General features: G+C 41.7%; 1 protein-coding gene across 2 annotated transcripts in view; it reads left to right on the plus strand.

The window, feature by feature from the left end:
- Positions 1–19,359, plus strand: part of LOC105470663 (ZFP64 zinc finger protein) — a 100,952-nt gene that overhangs the window by 44,414 nt on the left and 37,179 nt on the right. The gene's annotated exons all lie outside the window — the stretch shown is intronic.

The following is a 19,359-nucleotide window of genomic DNA, read 5'->3' on the forward strand; positions in this document are numbered from 1 at the left end:
AGGCTCAGGCAATTCTCCTGCCTCAGCCTCCCAAGTAGCTGGGATCACAGGTGTGTGCCACCATGCCTGGCTAATTTTTATATTTTTAGTAGAGACGAGATTTCACCATGTTGGCCATGCTGGTCTCAAACTCCTGGCCTCCTGTGATCTGCCCACCTCAGCCTCCCAGAGTGCTGGGATTACAGCTCATGCCCAGAACTCATATTTATATGTTATGATGAACAAGTTTGACTGTCTGCTTATGCCAGAACCATTTGTTAAATATTATTTTCCTGAAAACTGAAATCCTAATTTAACTCATGTAGATAAAGTTCACAAATATACTTCCAGAACTTCTTTATTCTGGAATATTAGAGATCTGAGATTCCAGAAGATGATCTGGCTTGCTAACGTCACTTATTTGATCATATTAGCATTAAGGTAAGCTTAATCTTTTAGACTTACAAAGCTTCCCCCAGCTATTATTTTCCAAAATTTTCTTAGCAATTCTTAGATATTTATTCTTCCAAAGGAACTGTTATTTTATCCAGTACCTAAACCACCCCCACCAAAAAAGAAAACCTTTTGGAATTTTTTATTGAAATTGCATCAGTATTTTATATGAACTTATCAAAAGAATGACTATGAAAATATTAAGTCTTCTACCCAAAAACCTTTATTTAACTCCTATTGTAAACATTATTCAGTCAAATTATGTAGTCTATTTTTATTATATAAGGTCTGTGTTTCTTTTTTTTGAGATGGAGTCTCGCTATGTCATCCAGGCTGGAGTGCAGTGGCGCAATTTTGGCTCACAGGGTTCAAGTGATTCTCCCACTTCAGCCTCTTGAGTAGCTGGGATTATAGGCGCCTGCCACCATTCCTGGCTAATTTTTGTGTGTGTATTTTTACTAGAGATGGGGTTTCGCCATGTTGGCCAGGCTGGTCTTGCACTCCTGGCCTCAAGTGATCCGCCTGCCTCGGCCTCCCAAAGTGCTGGGATTACAGGAGTGAGCCACCGTGCCCGGCCCTGTGTTTTTTTATTATTCCATAATTTTATCATAATTGTGAATAGGAATTTTTGTATTTGTTGCAGACATCAAGAAAAGCCAAAATAGACTATATTTGTCTATATTAAAGAAAAATTCTCAGTAATGAATTGTGTTTATTAGAAATCCTTGGTCTCTGATAAATATGATTTATAATTATCTGATGTAGTCTTTTATTTTCATATTGTTTTATCTCTTCCCTTGGAATATTTTTACTACTTATTTTGTTTTCTTGTCCTGTTGCTTTAGCCAGAACCTCCAAACAACGCTGATACAGCTGGCATCCTTGCTGTGATTCCTAATTCTAACTTTAGAATTTTCCAATGTAATATACACCACTCCTTTGGATAATGGTTTTTATATACTTAGGTCATTTTCTTCTGCTCCAGTTTTCACTTAGAGTGAAATCGCTTGAACCCAGGAGGTGGAGGCAGCAGTGAGCCAAAATTGCGCTGCTGCACTCCAGCCTGGGCGACAGAGCGCAACTCCATCTCAAAAAAAAGAAACACAGACCTTATATAATAAAAATAGACTAAATAATTTGACTGAATAATGTTTACAATGGAGTTGAATAAAGGTTTTTGAGTACAAGACTTAATATTTTCATAGTAATTCTTTTGATAAGTTCATATAAAATACTGATGCAATTTCACTTATCAGGGTAGCTTGCTGAATTTTATCAAATATCGCCTTAAAATCGTTAGCCATAAGTATTTAGGTTTTGCACTTAAATATGTTGACACAGTGAATTCGTATAGCATATACCCTGGTATGTTAAGTCACCTTGCATTCCTGGAACAAATCCTCTTGGTCATGTTGAATTATTCTTCCAAAACACTGCTGGATTTCATTTTCTAATATCTTACCTGGAAGTTTTACAACTCTAGCCATTTGCTGCGTAATGGCATTTTGGTCAACAGATTGCATATTACAGTGGTGATCTCATAATAATAATGGAGCTGAAACATTTCTATTGCCTACTGATATCTTGATGATCCTGACCCTGCATAGGCTGAGGCTAGTGTGCATGTTTGTGTCTTAGTTTTTTTTTTTTTTTTAAGTTGAAAAAGTAAAAGAGAAAAAAATAGAAAAGGCTTATAGAATCAGGATATAAAGAAATAATATTTTTGTATGGTTATACAATGCTTGTGTTTTCAGCTGAGTGTTATTACAAAAGACTTTGATAAGAGTCAAAATCTTTATAATTAATACATGTATAAAGTAAAAAAGTTACAATAAGCTATACTTAATTTACTACTGAAGAAAGAATTTTTTAATAAATTTAGAGTAGTCTAAGTGTACAGTGTTTATAAGGTCTACAGTAGTACATAGTCCTGACCTAAGCCTTCACATTCACTCACCGCTCACCCACTGACTCACCCAGAGCAACTTCCAATCCTGCAAGCTCCATTCATGATAAGTGTCCTAAACAGGTGTACCATATTTTTATCTTTTATACCATATTTTTACTGTACTTTTGTTTTGTTTTGTTTTGTTTTTGAGATAGGGTCTTACTCTGTCACGCAGGCTGGAGTACAGTGGCACAATCACAGCTCACCTCACTGCAGTCTTTACCTCCCCAGGCTCAGGTGATCCTCCCACCTCAGCCTCCCAAGTAGCTGGGACCACAGGCATGTACCACGACGTATTTTTTTGTAGAGATGGGTGTTGGCATGCTGCCCAGGCTGGTCTTGAACTCCTGGGCTCAAGTGATCTACCCACCTCAGCCTCCCAAAGTGCTAGGATTACAGGCACGAGCCACCACGCCTGGGCTGCAGTACCTTTTCTATGTTTAGTTATATTTAGATAGACAAGTACTTACCATTGTGTTACCATTACCTACAGTACTCAGCACATTCACGTGCTGTATGGATTTCTAGCCTAGGAACCATAGACTACGCCGTATTTCTCAGAATGGATCCCTGTTGATAAGTGGCAATGACTTGTATACACATACATGCAGCTGGTCTCTAGTTTTCTTTTTTAGTGCTATCTCTGATTTTTGCTTGTTTCTTACAGAACTCTAAAAATAAATTGGAGCTTGTGCAACTCTAAAAATACACTGGAGCTCTTCTCTTCTTTTTCGGTGACCTGCTATAGGTTGACTCTCTCAGAAATTACCTGTTCTATTATCTTGGCTGATAGTCTTTTTCATTGTAACGTTCTTAACAAACTTCCCAATTATTTTCTGTAATTAGTGATCTGTTCAGGTCGTATATCTTATCTGGATCAGTTTTAGTAGTTTATATTTAGCAAAAGAAAAAAAAATCATTTACTCTGCTCTAAATTTTCAATTTTGCGGCCCTATGATTCCATTTAACTTTCTTTTTAAAATATTTTAATAACTTTGGCATTTGGGGGTCCATCACCTTTCTTGTTGCTACTGGTTTTGGGGTTTCCTTTTTTATTGTTGTATTTTTAGTCTTCTACTTAGCATGCTAAGGGTTTACTTATTTAGTCATTTGTATTAAAGTAAAAGTAGCACTTTTGCTTTTATTTATTTCTCTACCCCTCTCCCATTTCATTCATTTCAGCTTTCAGCTTTTTTTTTTTTTTGAGACGGAGTCTCGCTCTGTCACCCAGGCTGGAGTGCAGTGGCGCAATCTCAGCTCACTGCAAGCTCCGCCTCCTGGGTTCAAGTGATTCTCCTGCCTCAGCCTCCTGAGTAGCTGGGACTACAGGTGTGCACCACCACACCCAGCTAGTTTTTTTGTATTTTTTGTAGAAATGGGGTTTCACCATATTGACCAGGATGGTCTCGATCTCTTGACCTCGTGATCCGCCTGCCTTGGCCTCCCAAAGTGCTGGGATTACAGGTGTGAGCCACTGCTCCCGGCCTCAGCTTTTAGTTTAATAATTCTTTCCCCTGCTTTTCTTTCATTTTATTTTGTTATTCTAGTTTCATATATTAAGTTCACTTATTCAGTCTTTAGCAATAACAATATTTAAAGCTATATATTTTCCATTATGCATTCACCTGCGTTAAAAGATAATTTTTTGAGTTAAAATCATGACTGTCATACAAATATAAGATTAGCACATGTCAAGTATTCATTAATTAAAGGAGGAATCTGTAAGATACAACAGGCTCAAAGGAGAATCAACAAATGCATGATTACATAGGCAATCAGGAATGCTGAAATAAATTCACCAACAGATGCAAAACTGGTCACTATCTCCAGAGTAGTAATCAGTTGCGTTCCATCAAAAGAAATCTGTTTGCAGTGCTGTGGATGAGTTATTTGCAATACTATCTGTTTCTGTAACCTGCAAAGTTGTAAAATGGTCAGGCACGGTGGTTCACGCCTATAATCTCAGCACTTTGGGAGGCCAAGGCAAAAGGATCACATGAGTCCAAGCATTCCAGACCAGCCTGAGCAACACAGGGGAGACCCTCTCTCTACAAATACTATCCCAAAAAAAAAAAAAATTGGCTGGGCGTGGTGGTGTGCACCTGTAGTCCCAGCTACTCTAGAGGCTGAGATTGGAGGATCACTTGATCTGGGGAGATTGAGGTTTCAGTGAGCTGTGATCATGCACCACCACTCTCTAGCCTTGGTGGCAGAGTGAGACCGTGTCTAAAAAAAAAAAAAACTTAAGGTGTAAAATAGCTCAAAACCATTAAAGGGCACTAACCTCTATAGAAGCAGATAATCCAGAACCAGGAACTGACAGGATACCCTGTCATCTTTTTTTTTTGTTTTGAGACGGAGTCTCACTCTGTCACCCAGGCTGGAGTGCCGTGGCGTGATCTCGGCTCACTGCAAGCTCCGCCTCCCGGGTTCACGCCATTCTCCTGCTTCAGCCTCCTGAGTAGCTGGGACTACAGGCGCCCGCCACCACGCCCAGTTAATTTTTTTGTATTTTTAGTACAGACGGGATTTCACTGTGTTAGTGAGGATGGTCTCGATCTCCTGACCTCATGATCCGCCCGCTCTGGCCTCCCAAAGTGCTAGGATTACAGGCGTGAGCCACCGTGCTCGGCTGATATCCTGTGATCTTTATTGCCTACAAAATCATTCAAAAATTTTCCTTATATCCATCCCCATAAACTTTTGTATGGCATGCCCTTCTTTCCATAAACTTCTAGACTTTGTTATTTCAGTTTTGGGAATGGTTAGTTGGTTGCTTTGAAGGGGATAGGACCAGAATCCAGGGGTTCTGTAAAGGTACGTTTCCTATTTTGCAAATACGGGCATATTTCGGAGATATTGTGAGTCTGGTTCCAGACCACCACAATAAAGCAAATATCACAGTGAAGTAAGTCACACATATTTTTTAATTTCCCAGTGCATATAAAAGTTATGTTTATTCTATACTAAAGTCTATTAAGGGCACAATAGCATTGTGACTTTTAAAAGTACATACTTAAATTTAAAAATACTATGTTGCTAAAAATTGCTGACAATCATATGAGCCTTCGGCAAGTTGCAGTCATTTTGCTGCTGAAGGGTCTTCCTCAATGCCAATGGCTGCTGACTGATCAGGGTTGTGGTTGCTGAAGGTTGGGGTAACTGTAGTAATTTATTAAAGTAAGACAACAACAAAGTTTGCCACATCAATGGACTCTTCCTCTTTTTTCCCTTTTTTTTTTTTTTTTTTTTTTTGACGGAGTCTCGCTCTGTCACCCAGGGTGCAGTGCAATGGCGCGATCTCAGCTCACTGCAAGCTCTGCCTCCTGGGTTCAAGCAATTCTCCTGCCTCAGCCTCCTGAGTAGCTGGAACTATAGGCGTGCCCCACCACGCCCAGCTAATTTTTATATGTTTAGTAGAGATGGGGTTTCAACATGTTGGTCAGGCTGATCTCAAACTCCTAACCTTGTGATCAGCCCGCCTCGGCCTCCCAAAATGCTGGGATTACAGGTGTGAGCCATCGCACCTGGCCTCTTTTTTGCCTTTTTTGGTTTAAATTTAAGGGGTACAACTGCTTGCAGTTTTGTTACATGGATATATTGCATAGAGGTGAAATCTGGGCTTTTAATGTAACCATTACCCAAATAATGTACATTTTACCCATTAAGCAATTTGTGTGTGTGTCTGTGTGTGTGTGTGTGTGTGTGTGTGTGTGTGTGTGATGGAGTTTCACTCTGTCGCCTAGGCTGGAATGCTGTGGCGCAATCTCAGCTCACTGCAACTTCCCCTGCCCGAGTTCAAGCAATTATCCTGCTTCAGTCTCCCATGTAGCTGGGATTACAGGCACGTGCCACCATGCCCAGCTAATTTTTGTATTTTTAATAGAGATGGGGTTTCACCATGCTGGCCAGACTGGTCTCGAACTCCTGACCTTAGGTCATCTGCCCACCTTGGCCTCCCAAAGTGCTGGGATTACAGGCGTGAGCCACCACACCAGACCCATTAAGCAATTTCTTATCCCTTACCTCCCTTCCACCCTTCTGAGTCTGTAATGCCTATTATTCCACACTGTATGCCCATGTATAAACATTATTGAGCTCCCACTTATAAGTGAGACCATCCAGTGTTTGACTCTCTGTTTCTGAGTTATTTCATGTAAAATAACAGCCTCCAGTTTCATCTGTGTTGCTGCAAAAGACATAATTAAATCTTTTCATGAAAGATTTCTCTGCAACATCCAATGCTGTTGGATATCACTCTACTCATAGTAAGACTGCTTTCAAAATTGGACTCAATCCTCTCAAACCCTGGCACTGCTTAATCAACTAAGGCTAAGTAATATTTTAAGTTGTTTGTTGTCATTTTCACAATGTTCAGAACATCTTTACCAGGAGTAGATGCCATCTCAAGGAACCACTTCCTTTGCTCAGTCATAAGAAGCAACTCCTCATCCATTCAAGTTCTCTCATAAGATTACAGCAATTCAGCCACATCTTCAGGTTCCACTTCTAATTCTAGTTCTCTTGCTATCTCCACCATCTCTGCAGCTACTTCCTCCACTGAGGTCTTGAACTCTCTCAAGTTCATTTATAACGGTTGGAATCAAGTTCTTACAAACCCCTGGTAAGGTCGATATTTTGACCTCCCCCCAGGAATCACGAATGATCTTCATGGCATTTAGAATGGCGAATCCTTCATCTTGATGTTCTGGTGAAAAAAAAAAAAAGAATAGTGAATCCTTTTTAGAAGGTTTCCAATTTACTTTGCCCAGACGCATCAGAGGAATCACTATCACAGCTATAGTCTTAAAAAATGTATTACTTCAATAATAAGACTTCAAGGTCAAAATTACCCCCTCATCCATGGGCTACAGGTTGGAGGTTATGTTAGCAGGCATGAAAACAACATTTGTCTCCTTATACATCTCCATCAGAGCTCTTGGGTGACCAGGTGCATTGTCAATAAGCAGTAATATTGTGGAAGGAACCTATTTTCTGAGCAGTAGGTCTCAACATGGGGCTTAAAATATTCAGTAGACCATGCCGTAAACAGAGGTGCTGTCATCCAGCCTTCATGGTTCCATTTCTAGAGCCTAGACAGTAGATTTAGCATCATTCTTAAGGGCCTTAGGATTTTTGGAATGGTAAACGAGCACTGGCTTCAACTTTAAGTTACCAGCTATATTAGCCCCTAACAAGAAAGTCAGCCTGTCCTTTGAAGCTTTGAAGTCAGACTTTGACTTCTCCTCTCTAGCTATGAACATCCTAGATGGCGTCTTCTTCCAGTAGGAGACAGTTTTATCTACATTGAAAAATCTATTTAGTGTAGCCTCCTTCATCAGTGATCTTAGCTAGATCTTCTGGGTAACTTGCTGCAGCTTCTACATCAGCACCTGCTGCTTCACTTTGCACTTTTATGATCTGGAGATGGCTTCTTTCTTTAAGCCTCCTGAACCAACTTCTGCTAGCTTCCAATTTTCTTCTGCAGCTTCCTCAGCTCTCTCAGTCTCCGTAGAATTTAAGGCGTTAGGTCCTTGCTCTGGATTAGGCTTTGGCTGAAGACAATGTCGTGGCTGGTGTGATCTTCTATTCAGACCACTCAAACGTTCTTCACATCAACAATAGGGTGTTTCACTTTCTTATCATTCATATGTTCACTGGAGTAGCACTTTTAATTTCTTTGCAGAACTTTTCCTTTGCATTCACCACTTGGCTAACTGGTGCAAAAGGCCCAGCTTTCAGCCTGTCTTGGCTTTCAACATGCCTTCCTCACCAAGCTTAACCTTGTCTAGCTTTTGATTTAAAGTGAGAGACGTGGGACTCTTTCTTTCACTGGAACACTTAGAGGCCATTATAGGGTTATTAACTGGCCTAATTTCAACATTGTTGAGTCTCAGGGAATAGGGAAGCTCAAGCAGAGGGAGAGAGATGGGAACAGCTGTTCTGTGGACCAGTCAGAACACACAGTACATTTATCAATTAACTTCGCCATCTTATATGGACATGGTTCACGGCACCCCGAAGCAATTACAAGAGTAATATTAAAGATTACCAATCACAGATCACCATAACAGATACAATAATAATAAAAAGCTTGAAATGTGAGAATTACCAGAATATGACACAGAGAACCAAAGTGAGCACCCGCTGTTGGAAAAATGGTGCCCATAAGACTTGTTCGATGCGGGCTTGCCACAAACTTCAATGTGTGAAAAAAAAAAAAAAAAAAAAAAAAAAACCTGGGCATCTGCAAAGCAGAATAAAGCTAAGGACAATCAAACAAGGTGTGCCTGGATTACAATTTGTGAAACTATATTTTGGCTTTTGGTTTCTGATGTTACTGGGTTTTGGCCTGAAAATGTGACCTGTAAAATAAATATTTTTCTCCCTCATTATGCCATTTTCTTTGTTTTGTTTTTGTTTTTTGTATTTTTTTGACTTTTATTTTAGGTTTCGGGGGTACGTATGCAGGTTTTTTACCTAGGTAAATTGCATGTCATTTGGGGGGGCAGGTTTTTTACCTGGGTAAATTGCATGTCACTGGGGTTTTGTGTATAAATGGTTTGGTCACCCAGGTAGTGAGTATAGTACCCAGTAAGTAGTTCTTCAACCCTCAACTTCCTCCCTCCCTCTACCTTCAAGTAGGCCCCAGTGTCTGTTGTTCCTATCTTTGTGTCCACAGGTACTCAATGTTTAGCTCCCACTTATAAGTGAAAACATGTGGTATTTGGTTTTCTGTTCCTGCATTAATTCACTTAGGATAATGACCTCCAGCTGCATCTATGTTGCTGCAAAGTCCATGATTTCATGTTGTTATGGCTGTGACGTACTCCATGGTGTACGTACCACATTCCCTTGATCCAGTCCATCACTGATGGACATCTAGGTTGGTTCCATGTTGCTATCGTGAATAGTGCTGTGATGAACATACGCGTGCATGTGACTTTGGTAGAATGATTTGTATTAATGGGATTGCTGAGTTAAGTGGTAGTTCTAAGTTCTTTGAGAAATCTCCGAACTGCTTTCCACACTGGCAGAACTAAGTTACATTCCCACAAGCAGTGTACAAATGTTTCCTTTTGTCCTCAACCTCGCGAATATCTTTAGTTTTCTGCCTTTTTCACAGTAGCCACGGTGACTAGTGTGGGATGGTATCTCACGGTGCTTTTGATTTACGTCTCTCTCATGATTAGGATGTTGAGCATTTTTTCATATGTTTGTTGGCTGCTTGTATGTCTTCTTATAATTTAATAGTTTTCTGTATGGCTATTTACATGACCAATTTTTGTACGTATTTGGTGACTATTAGAGAAGAATATATAGTCTCTGTAAAGTTTAAATTTTTATGAATTATTCAGTTCTTCTAATCCTTTCTTAGTTTGTGTCTATTTGGTAAACTCTGAAAGAAATATTTTAAAATCTCTCATGAGGATTGCATTTTTAAAACCAAGCTTTCCTTATATTACCAGGGTGCTTTTTTAAATTATATTTTGCCATATGTTATTTGATGTATACAAAGTTTGTAGCTATTCTATGTTCTTTGTCATTTTTTCCTTTTATTCTTATGTACCTGTTCCTTCTATTTAATAATAGCTTTTGGCCTTAAATCAAGCTTTATCTCATAATAACATTCTAAGTCTTATTTTGTATTTTATTTCATTTGCCCGGTTCATGTCTGCCCATTCTGTTATTCAGTATCTTTCTTTATCAGCCTCTCCTTGTCTTTGATAGGAGAATTCAAATCATTTGTATTTATTACAGTAATATGTACGTGCTATTATTCACTTCCATCTTATTTAGTATTTGCTATTTATTAAAGTTTGCAGTTTTCTCCTTTTTCCTTTTTATTTCTTTTCTCTAGAAAGGTATATATTCATCTCCATTCTGCTGACAGTTACATTCCAATTTGGTGTGTGTTGGTTTTTTTTTTGAGATAGGGTCTGTGTCTCCCAGGCTGGAGTGCAGTGGAGTGATCTCGGCTCACTGCAGCCTTGACCTCCCCAGCTCAAGTGATCCTCCCACCTCAGCCCCCTAAGTAGTTGCGACTCCAGGTGTGTGCCTCCATGCCTGGCTAACTTTTGTTTGTTTGGTTGGTTTGTTTTGTAAAGATGGGGTTTTTCCATGTTTCCCAGGCTGGTCTCGAACTCCTGGGCTCAAGCAATCTGCCCACCTTTGCCTCCCAGAGTGCTGGGATTACAGGTATGAGCCAGTGCACCTGGCCTACTTTCCAATATCTAACAATGATTGTGATTGTTAAATATATATTTGCTTACTGCTGTATAAAAAGCAAACATTAACCATGCCTCAATCTTCCATTAAGAAATTCTTCCCTGATGAGAGGAAGCTTTTGGACTTCATCTTCTACAGCCCCTATCCTCAAATTCTGAGTTTTGCTGAGATGACTTATAAGTTTATTTCTAGGCTTTTGTTAAGTTTTGCCCTATGGGGCAAACTTACATTCAAATTCCCAGTCAGTTTACCATCTCCATTTAGATTTAACCAAAAATTACTGCATTCATCGTTCACCATTGTTTCTTATATCCTTCAACTTCCGTATGTTGTGCCTTTACTCTGATTTCATTTTCATTTGGTTAGAGTACTTCCTGGAGTATGCTCCTCAGAAGGGCACATAGGTGGGACTTCTTTTGTCCTGGCAGATGAATTATATCCTTGGACATAAGATTCTTTTCTCTTCAGTAGTCATTAAACTCTGTTCTGGTGGAGATGAAAAGTTGAATCCCAATCTGATCCATTTCTTAGATGCCCTAGGTCCTGTAGCCCAGCAAAGTTGAGACAAAATCATGGTGTTACCAGGAAAAAAAAACAAGGCAGTGGCTCATCCTAGCCAGTCAGGTTGAGAGAATCAGTTTCTGAAACTTCTTAGATAGAGAGCGGGCCTTGAAAGTAGGAAATATTATTAAAGTTAAAAAATTATCATTTATTTCATCATACTTCTCCGCAACAAAATTATGGCTATATAAATTGAAATTCACATCTTTTATTTTCTATGATCAGAGGGCTCCAAGCTTTAGACATTTCTTCAATATCAGATTACCATTAGGGTCAGGCACAGTAGCTCACGCCTGTAATCCCAGCACTTTGGGAGGCCAAGGTGGATGGATCACCTGAAGTCAGGAGTTTGAGACCAGCCTAGCCAACATGGCAAAACCCCATCTCTGCTAAAAATACAAAAGTTAGCTGGGTGTGGTGGTGCACGCCTGTAGTCCCAGCTACTCAGGAGGCTGAGGCAGGAGAATCACTTGCCTGGGAGGCAGAGGTTGCAGTGAGCTGAGATCGTGCCACTGCACTCCAGCCTGAGTTGACAGAATGAGAATCCATCTCAAAAAACAAGATAATTAGGAATTTTGACCAAAGCAACATACATTTATTATATAATTTGAAAAATAGTCATTAAATATAAGCAATGTACTGGTGTTTTTCTATTTTAATGAGGTAGATAGGCCTGGTTTTTAGTCAGCTTACATATTCTTTATGAATATTACTTTTTTAAAAAACTGTTTTTCAGCAGTTGCTAGAATGAGATACAGTTTATTTTCAGTTATGTGTCAAATTCTCTTATTTATGTAAACTCTGAGTTTTATTCACATAAATAAGAATATAGAAATACAAATTGTATTATTATAGCACTATTTCTCGATTATTTTAATTTCTTCTGAATTCTGTGCCAGAAAATCACATATTGATCAGTTATTAATTGGGTCAATTTTGTTAAAAACAAAGAACTGAAAACAACCTGGGTTTCTTTTCCAATTATGGAATCACTTGCCTTCTCAACACTGACGCTGTGATGTCTCAGATTTCATGGCTCCGGCCACTGGTTCAGTATGGTTTGTTAATAATGGGTCACTTTCTCTGTGTGTTCTTAGGTGATCAGTTTTACGAAAAGGTATGCCTAGAAGTTAAGGATCTGAGAATTGATGCCCTTAATCATGCCTGGTTTTGTTTGTTTGTTTGTTTTTGAGAGAGAGAGTCTCCCTCCGTCACCCAGGCTGGAGTGCAGTGGCGTGATTTCGGCTCACTGCAACCTCCACCTCCTGGTTCAAGCAATTCTCCTGCCTCAGTCTCCTGAGTAGTTGGGACTACAGGCACCCACCACCACGTCTGGCTAATTTTTGTATTTTTAGTCGAGGCGGGGTTTCACCATGTTGGCCAGGCTGGTCTGGAACTCCTGACCTCAAAGGATCCACTCACCTCAACCTCCCAAAGTGCTGGGATTACAGGCATGAGCCACCGAGCCCAGTCAATCATGCTTGTATATACTGAAAATCTTGGCAGGGGGCAGTGGTTCATACCTGTAATTCCAGCACTCTGGGAGGCTGAGGCAGGAGGATCACTTGAGCCCAGGAGTTTGAGACCAGTCTGGGCAACATGTCAAAACCCTGCCTCTACAAAAAATACCAAAACATTAGCTGGGCTTGATGGCACATGCCTGTAGTACTGGCTTCTTGGGAGGCTGAGGTGGGAGGACTGCTTGAGCCTAGGAGGTCAAGGTTGCAGTGAACTGTGAGCCATCATCATGCCACTGCACTCCAGACTGGGCAACAGAGTGAGACCATGTCAAAAAAAAAAAAGAAAAAGAAGAAGAAGAAAGAGAAAGAGAGAGAAGGAAAGAAAGAAAGAAGGAAAGAAGGAAGGAAGGAAGGAAGGAGGGAGGGAGGGAGGGAGGGAGGGAAGGAAGGAAGGAAGGAAGGAAGGAAGGAAGGAAGGAAGGAAGGAAGGAAGGAAAGAATCTTTGCATATTTCCACAATACAAAACCCTCAATTTGAAGACCTTTAGCCATAGAGCAGGAGTCAGCAATGTTTTTTCAGTAAAGGGCCAGATAGTACATGTTTTCAGCTTTGTGGGTCGTCTCTTCTCTGTTGCAACTATTCAGCTCTGCCGGGTAGCAGGGAAGTAGCCACAGTCAATATTTGGGGCAGTAGGCATGGCTGTGCTCCAATAAAATTCCATTCATAGGCATTGAGATTTCAATTTCATAAAATTTTCACCTCACAAAATTTAATTTTCTTTTGATTTTTGTGAACCAGTTAAAAATGTGAAAACCAGACCAGCCACAGTGGCTCACATTTGTAATCCTAGCACTTTGGGAGGCTGAGGCAGGCAGATCACTTGAGGTCAGGAGTTCGAGATCAGCCTGGGCAACATGGTGAAACCCTGTCTCTACCAAACATACAAAAAATTAGCCAGGTGTGGCGTGCACCTGTGGTCCCAGCTACTTGGGAGGCTGAGGTGGGAGGATCGCTTGAGCCCAGGAGGCAGAGGTTGCAGTGAGATGAGATTGTGCCACTGCACTCCAGCCTGGGTGACGGAGTGAGACTCCCATCTCAAAAAAATATAAAAATAAAAATAAAAATGCGAAAACCATTCTTAGCTCACAGATCATACAAAAAACAAGTGGTCCATAAGTTCAAATTAGATTGAATTTATATTTTATTTTATGACTTCTTTTTATATTGGAATGGAGAATTCTGTTTAAAAACTAGACCACCTGTAGGGGTTTTTATTGTTGCTATTGTTGTTGGCACGTGATTAAACAAACGTGTGAGACCCTTTCCTGAAATGGTCCAAGTCACCTTGTATCCTGTTGTGGGAATGGCCTATAAACTCCTGAAAAGGCATAAGGCAGTTTGTGAACCTTGGTGCCACCCTTCCTCAAGCATCACAAAGAAGCACCTTTGGGCTGAAAAGCTGTCAGTCCTCCAGTGGCTCTGGCTTAAGTCACAATGACACTCGATTAAAACAGGGTGCTTGCCACCAAACTGAGATCTCTTAATAACATCCTGCTTGTATAAATCAGTGACTGCTGTAAAACACCTGTGAATTCGAGTTCAGTTTTTCAGTGGCTTACTGCGGAAGGCTTGGCTTCCAGACACAGAACAGGCAAGCTTCTCTCCTGACTAGATGAGAAATTTAGCAGAGAGGCAGCCTGGATAAAATCTGACTTTCATTCAGGAGTGGATCCAGTTTTTGTGGGGCCTGAAGTGTATGCAAACTAGGGAGCCTTTTTTAAAAAAAAAATGTAAAATTACCAATACAGGAACTTAAAAGGGGCCTTGGGGAGCCGAGGGATCCTGAGTTGCAGCATTCTCACAGTAAATCTGCCTTAGCATTTAGTTCTCAGTGGGGTGAGTGCGTGATTTCCTGCAACAGGGAAAAGTCCTCCTTTTTTTTTTTTTGAGACAGGATCTTGCTCTGTTGCCCAGGCTGGAATGCAATGGCATGATCACAGCTCACTGCAACCTCCACCTCCCGGGCTCAGGTGATCCTCCCACCTCAGCCTCCCGAGCAGCTGGGTTCACACGCGTGCACCACCACACCCGGCTAATTTTTGTATTTTTTGTAGAGAAAGGGTCTCACAACATTGCCCAGGCTGATCTCAAACTCCCAGACTCAAGCGATCTACCCACCTCAGCCTTCCAGAGTGCTGGGATTACAGGCATGAGTCACCATGCCCAGACATTTCTCCCTCTTGAAGAAGGGAGAAACCACTACCCGAGGCGCATTAGACCAAAAAGGGAAATCCCTGAAGTAGGCACATCAGGAAGCCAGGTCGCATGTTCTCGTTAAGATAGTTGCTGTTCCAGGCCGGGCACGGTGGCTCACACCTGTAATCCCAGTACTCTGGGAGACTGAGGCTGGCAGATCACCAGGCGGGTCAGGAATTCGAGACCAGCCTAGCCAATATGGCGAAACCCCATCTCTACTGGGGGGAAAAAAAAAAACCTACAAAAATTAGCCAGGCCTGGTGGTGCGTGCCTGTAATCCCAGCTACTTGGGAGGCTGAGGCAGGACAATCACTTGAACCCTGGAGGCGGAGGTTGCAGTGAGCCTAGATCGCACCACTGCACTCCAGCCTGGGTGACAGAGTGAGACTCAGTCTCAAAGAAAAAAAAGGAATTAAAAAAAAAAAAAGAAGTCGGAGGTCCTTGTGGAGTGTTAGCTTCTGAAAATTTTGTTCATTTCTGGAGAAGAAATGCCACGGTTATACCATGTATATAAGACGATCGTGTAGTTTATCATCTAAGCTGGGACACTTTTGAAAGTGGTAAAGACGGTGGGAGACCAGGTGGAAATCAGCCCTTGCTGCTGACGGAAGACCAAGCTCAGAAGCTGTAAAATGGTGACTAATGCTGCCCTCCAGTGGTGGAGTGCAGCAACTCAACACAAGGCAGTTTAGAATTTCACCTCCCTCCGGTCAGTTTCCAAGAATAACAAGTCACGTGCCACAAAGCAGATCGGTTGGGTTTTTCCCCCTAGCAGTTTAGGTATACATTTATTAATACTGTAAATGTGTCCATCTTTATCAATCTGTTCTCATCCCAGCTATATGATTTTATTCCTGTCCTCATGTTAGTCGCTATGGTAGGCTAGATAATGGTCTCAAATTCTGTACTTTCTTCAGCTGCAGAATATTTACCCACCTTGTCCATTGACATTATGGTGGGTGGAGTACCACCATAATGGGGCAAAGCCATTTGACTTGCTTTGGCCAATGGAATATCAGTGGACCTGATGGGAACAGGGGCTTCATTATTATTATTACTATTATTATTATTTATAGAGAGAGTCTTGCTATGTTGCCCCGGCTGGTCTCAAGCTCCTGGCCTCAAACAATCCTCCTGCCTTGGCCTCCCAAAGTGCTGTGATTAGAGGCGTGAGCCTCCACATCTAGCCCAGGAACAGGGGCTTTCAATGTGGCTGTAGAATTTGACACAGCCTCTTGCTCTGGAGTGATCTGCCTTAGAACAGACCCTGCATAACTGATGGCCTAAGCAGAAATGAACAGACATATGGAACAGACCTCAACCCAACCCACAGGCCACAGCCAAGCTCCACAGAGCCACAGTGAACTCACAGACCCAGGAAAAAAATAAATAAACATTTATGTGGAAAACCACTGAGATTTTGAGGTTGTCGTATAGCAAAAACTGTCTTAAACAGTAGTAGACTACTAGTGAATATCCTCAACTTATTATTTCCTACTGAGATGCTGAAGACAGTGTTCGATATCTGGATAAGTGAAAATCACGTTTTCACTACAATACTGCTTTGAAGTCACTCTCAACACAAGTCTGGTGAAAACAGTATTTGTCTTTGTAAAATTTCTTCCCATCCTGTCTTCTTGTCTTGCTTCCTGTATTAATCCATTTTCATACTGCTGTTAAGAATTGTGTGAGACTGAGTAATTTATAAAGGGAAAAGGTTTAATCAACTCACAGTTTAGCATGGCTGGGGAGGCCTCAGGAAACTTACAGCCGTGGCAGAAGGCGAAGGGGAAGCAAGGCACCTTCTTCACAAGGAGGCAGGAAAGAGAAGTGCCGAGTGGAAGGGGAAGAGCCCCTCAGAAAACCATCAGCTCTTGTGAGAACTCACTATCATGAGAACAGTATTGGGGAAACTGCCCCCAGGATCCAGTCACCTTTACCTGGTCTCTCCCTTGACACATGGGGATTATGGGGATCATAATTCAAGATGAGATTTGGGTGGGGACACAAAGCCTAACTATATCACTTCCTTTAAAAAAAAAATCTTCCCTTTAAAAAAAAAATTTCTAACCATATCACTTCCTTTAAAAAAAAATTCTGGGCCGGGCGCGGTGGCTCACGCCTGTAATCCCAGCACTTTGGGAGGCCAAGGCCGGCGGATCACGAGGTCAGGAGATTGAGACCAGCCTGGCCAATGTGGAGAAACCCCATCTGTACTAAAAATACAAAAATTAGCTGGGTATGGTGGTGCATGCCTGTAATCCCAGCTACTCAGGAGGCTGAGGCAGGAGAATCACTTGAACCTGGGAAGTGGAGGCTGCAGTGAGCCGAGATCAGGCCACTTCATTCCAGCCTGGCAACAGAGCAACACTCCATCTTAAAAAAAAAAAAAAAAAAAGAAAGAAAGAAAAAAGAAAAAAAAATTCCGACAAACCTAACCATATAACTTCCTCTTAAAAAAAAAAGAAAGAAAAAGAAAACTTCTTTCCACTGACAGAAAACCTGCCCATAGGAGTCCCCACCCAATTTGCCCACCACCTGCTTGCCTCCGTACGGTGTCTTTCATTAAAGGCACTGAGTTCCTTATTGGCTCTAAGACTCAGCACCTCACAGGAGAAGATGCAGAAAAGGAATAAGGTGTTGGAGATGCCTAAGCTTTTATGAGACTTTACATAAAATCCTAAAGAGGATTCTATTCATTTTGGGCCAAATCCAAGTTACCATGCGTCTCCAGAAGGAGAGTCAGACTTCAGACTGATTTGAAAGACTGATATGTTGAATACTCAATGAGAATTTACATTTTTCTCAGTATTAAAATTTCTTGCACCCAACCAGCAGTCATCTTTACAGAGCATCTTTCAACCTAATCTGGTGTAGACAGTACAGACGCACCCAAATTACCTTTAAGCAGGCAGGTGCTGTCATTCAAAGACCTTTTAAGCCTGAGTTGTAGTTTTAAACAGGCCCATGGAGAACTAGACTGATTGACAGTAGAGGGTAATGGTTAAGCGAAGGGCTCCGAAGTCAGAAAGTAACTGGGTTCAAATTCCAGCTCCACATCTTCCCAGATTATCTGACCCAGATGAGTGAAATAACTTCCCCCAATTTGTTTCTTCTCTATAATGGGGATAGTAAAAGTACCTACCTTATAATGTTGTAGGGAAGAATTAAATAAAACAATACTTGTTGTGGACCGGGCGTGCTGGTTCACACCTGAAATCCCAGCACTTTGGGAGGCCGAGGCAGGCACATCACCCGAGGTCAGGTGTTTGAGATCAGCCTGGCCAACGTGGTAAAATGCCGTCTCGACTAAAAGTACAAAAAGTAGACAGGTGTTGTGGCGGGTGTCTGTAATTCCAGTTACTGGGGAGGCTGACACAGGAGAATCACTTGAACGCAAGGGGCGGAGTTTGCAGTGAGCCGAGATGGCGCCACTGCACTCCAGCCTGGGTGACACAGTGAGACTGTCTCAAAAAAAAAAAAACATGTTAAGTTGTTAAGTACCTGGCACACAGTAGGCAGTCAATTAATGTAGCCATGTTCAATGGCAGCTCTAATCATTTGTTTTCCCAGTATATCTTGTGTTAAGCCATCGGTGGCTTATAGTTGTCATCATTAGGGCTGCTCAGGTCCACCCTCTCCCTGTGCAGAGGCATCAGTCATTATGTTCATCTCAGTGGAAGATAGTGACCCACCCTGCATTGTACAGGCTGGCAGGCACCAGCTGCTCCTCCCACGTCCTAGTAGCTGGACAACAAGCATGTAATGTAGGCTTGGCCAGGCAGCTGCTGCCACCCAGGACCAAGGAAGCACACAAAACTGTGGGAAGAGATTAATATTTGTTCGCAGTAGCAGCATTTCAGCAGAGCTTTAACTAGTGTATGATGGCTGCTGCAGGGTTTCTGGGCAGTGGGGTGCAGCTTAGGGGCTCCCAGTGCATCAGTTCCAGTATGCCGCCAGGAGCATCATAGGCAGTCTTGGAAGAGTGCCTTGGTCATAGTTATGGCTGTTAGGCCCGCCTCACTTTCTGCCCATCACCTGAGCCTGGCTCTCCTCTCCTCCCATGGATGATCTCAGCTCCTTCATATGCTGCTATAAATTTCCACCCTGGTTTAATTGGTCAGTGTCAGTTTCTGGTGTATGCAATCAACAAACTGTAGTTAATACATTCCCAGAGAGAGAAGCTCTGGTTGCATCTGTTGTCACCAACAGTGAGGACTCCAGTTGGGCTGAATTTGTGACCATACCAACGTAGAATTCATTGCTGTGAGCTCAGCCCTTGCCCTTGTCAAGGACACCAGCTTAGATGGTTTCACGTGAACAGTGCAAACAAAACTTGGTGCTTTTATGCTGAAAGATGCCCCAGCACACCACGAATGCTTTCCTTCCCTCTGAGAGCTGGATGTGCTTCAGGGCTGGCCTTTGATTTCATCATAGTGGTAGGACTTTGTAAAGTAAAAATTTTTAGGCTG

This window comes from Macaca nemestrina, chromosome 15 (genome assembly GCF_043159975.1).
Source record: "Macaca nemestrina isolate mMacNem1 chromosome 15, mMacNem.hap1, whole genome shotgun sequence".
Lineage (NCBI taxonomy): Eukaryota > Metazoa > Chordata > Mammalia > Primates > Cercopithecidae > Macaca > Macaca nemestrina.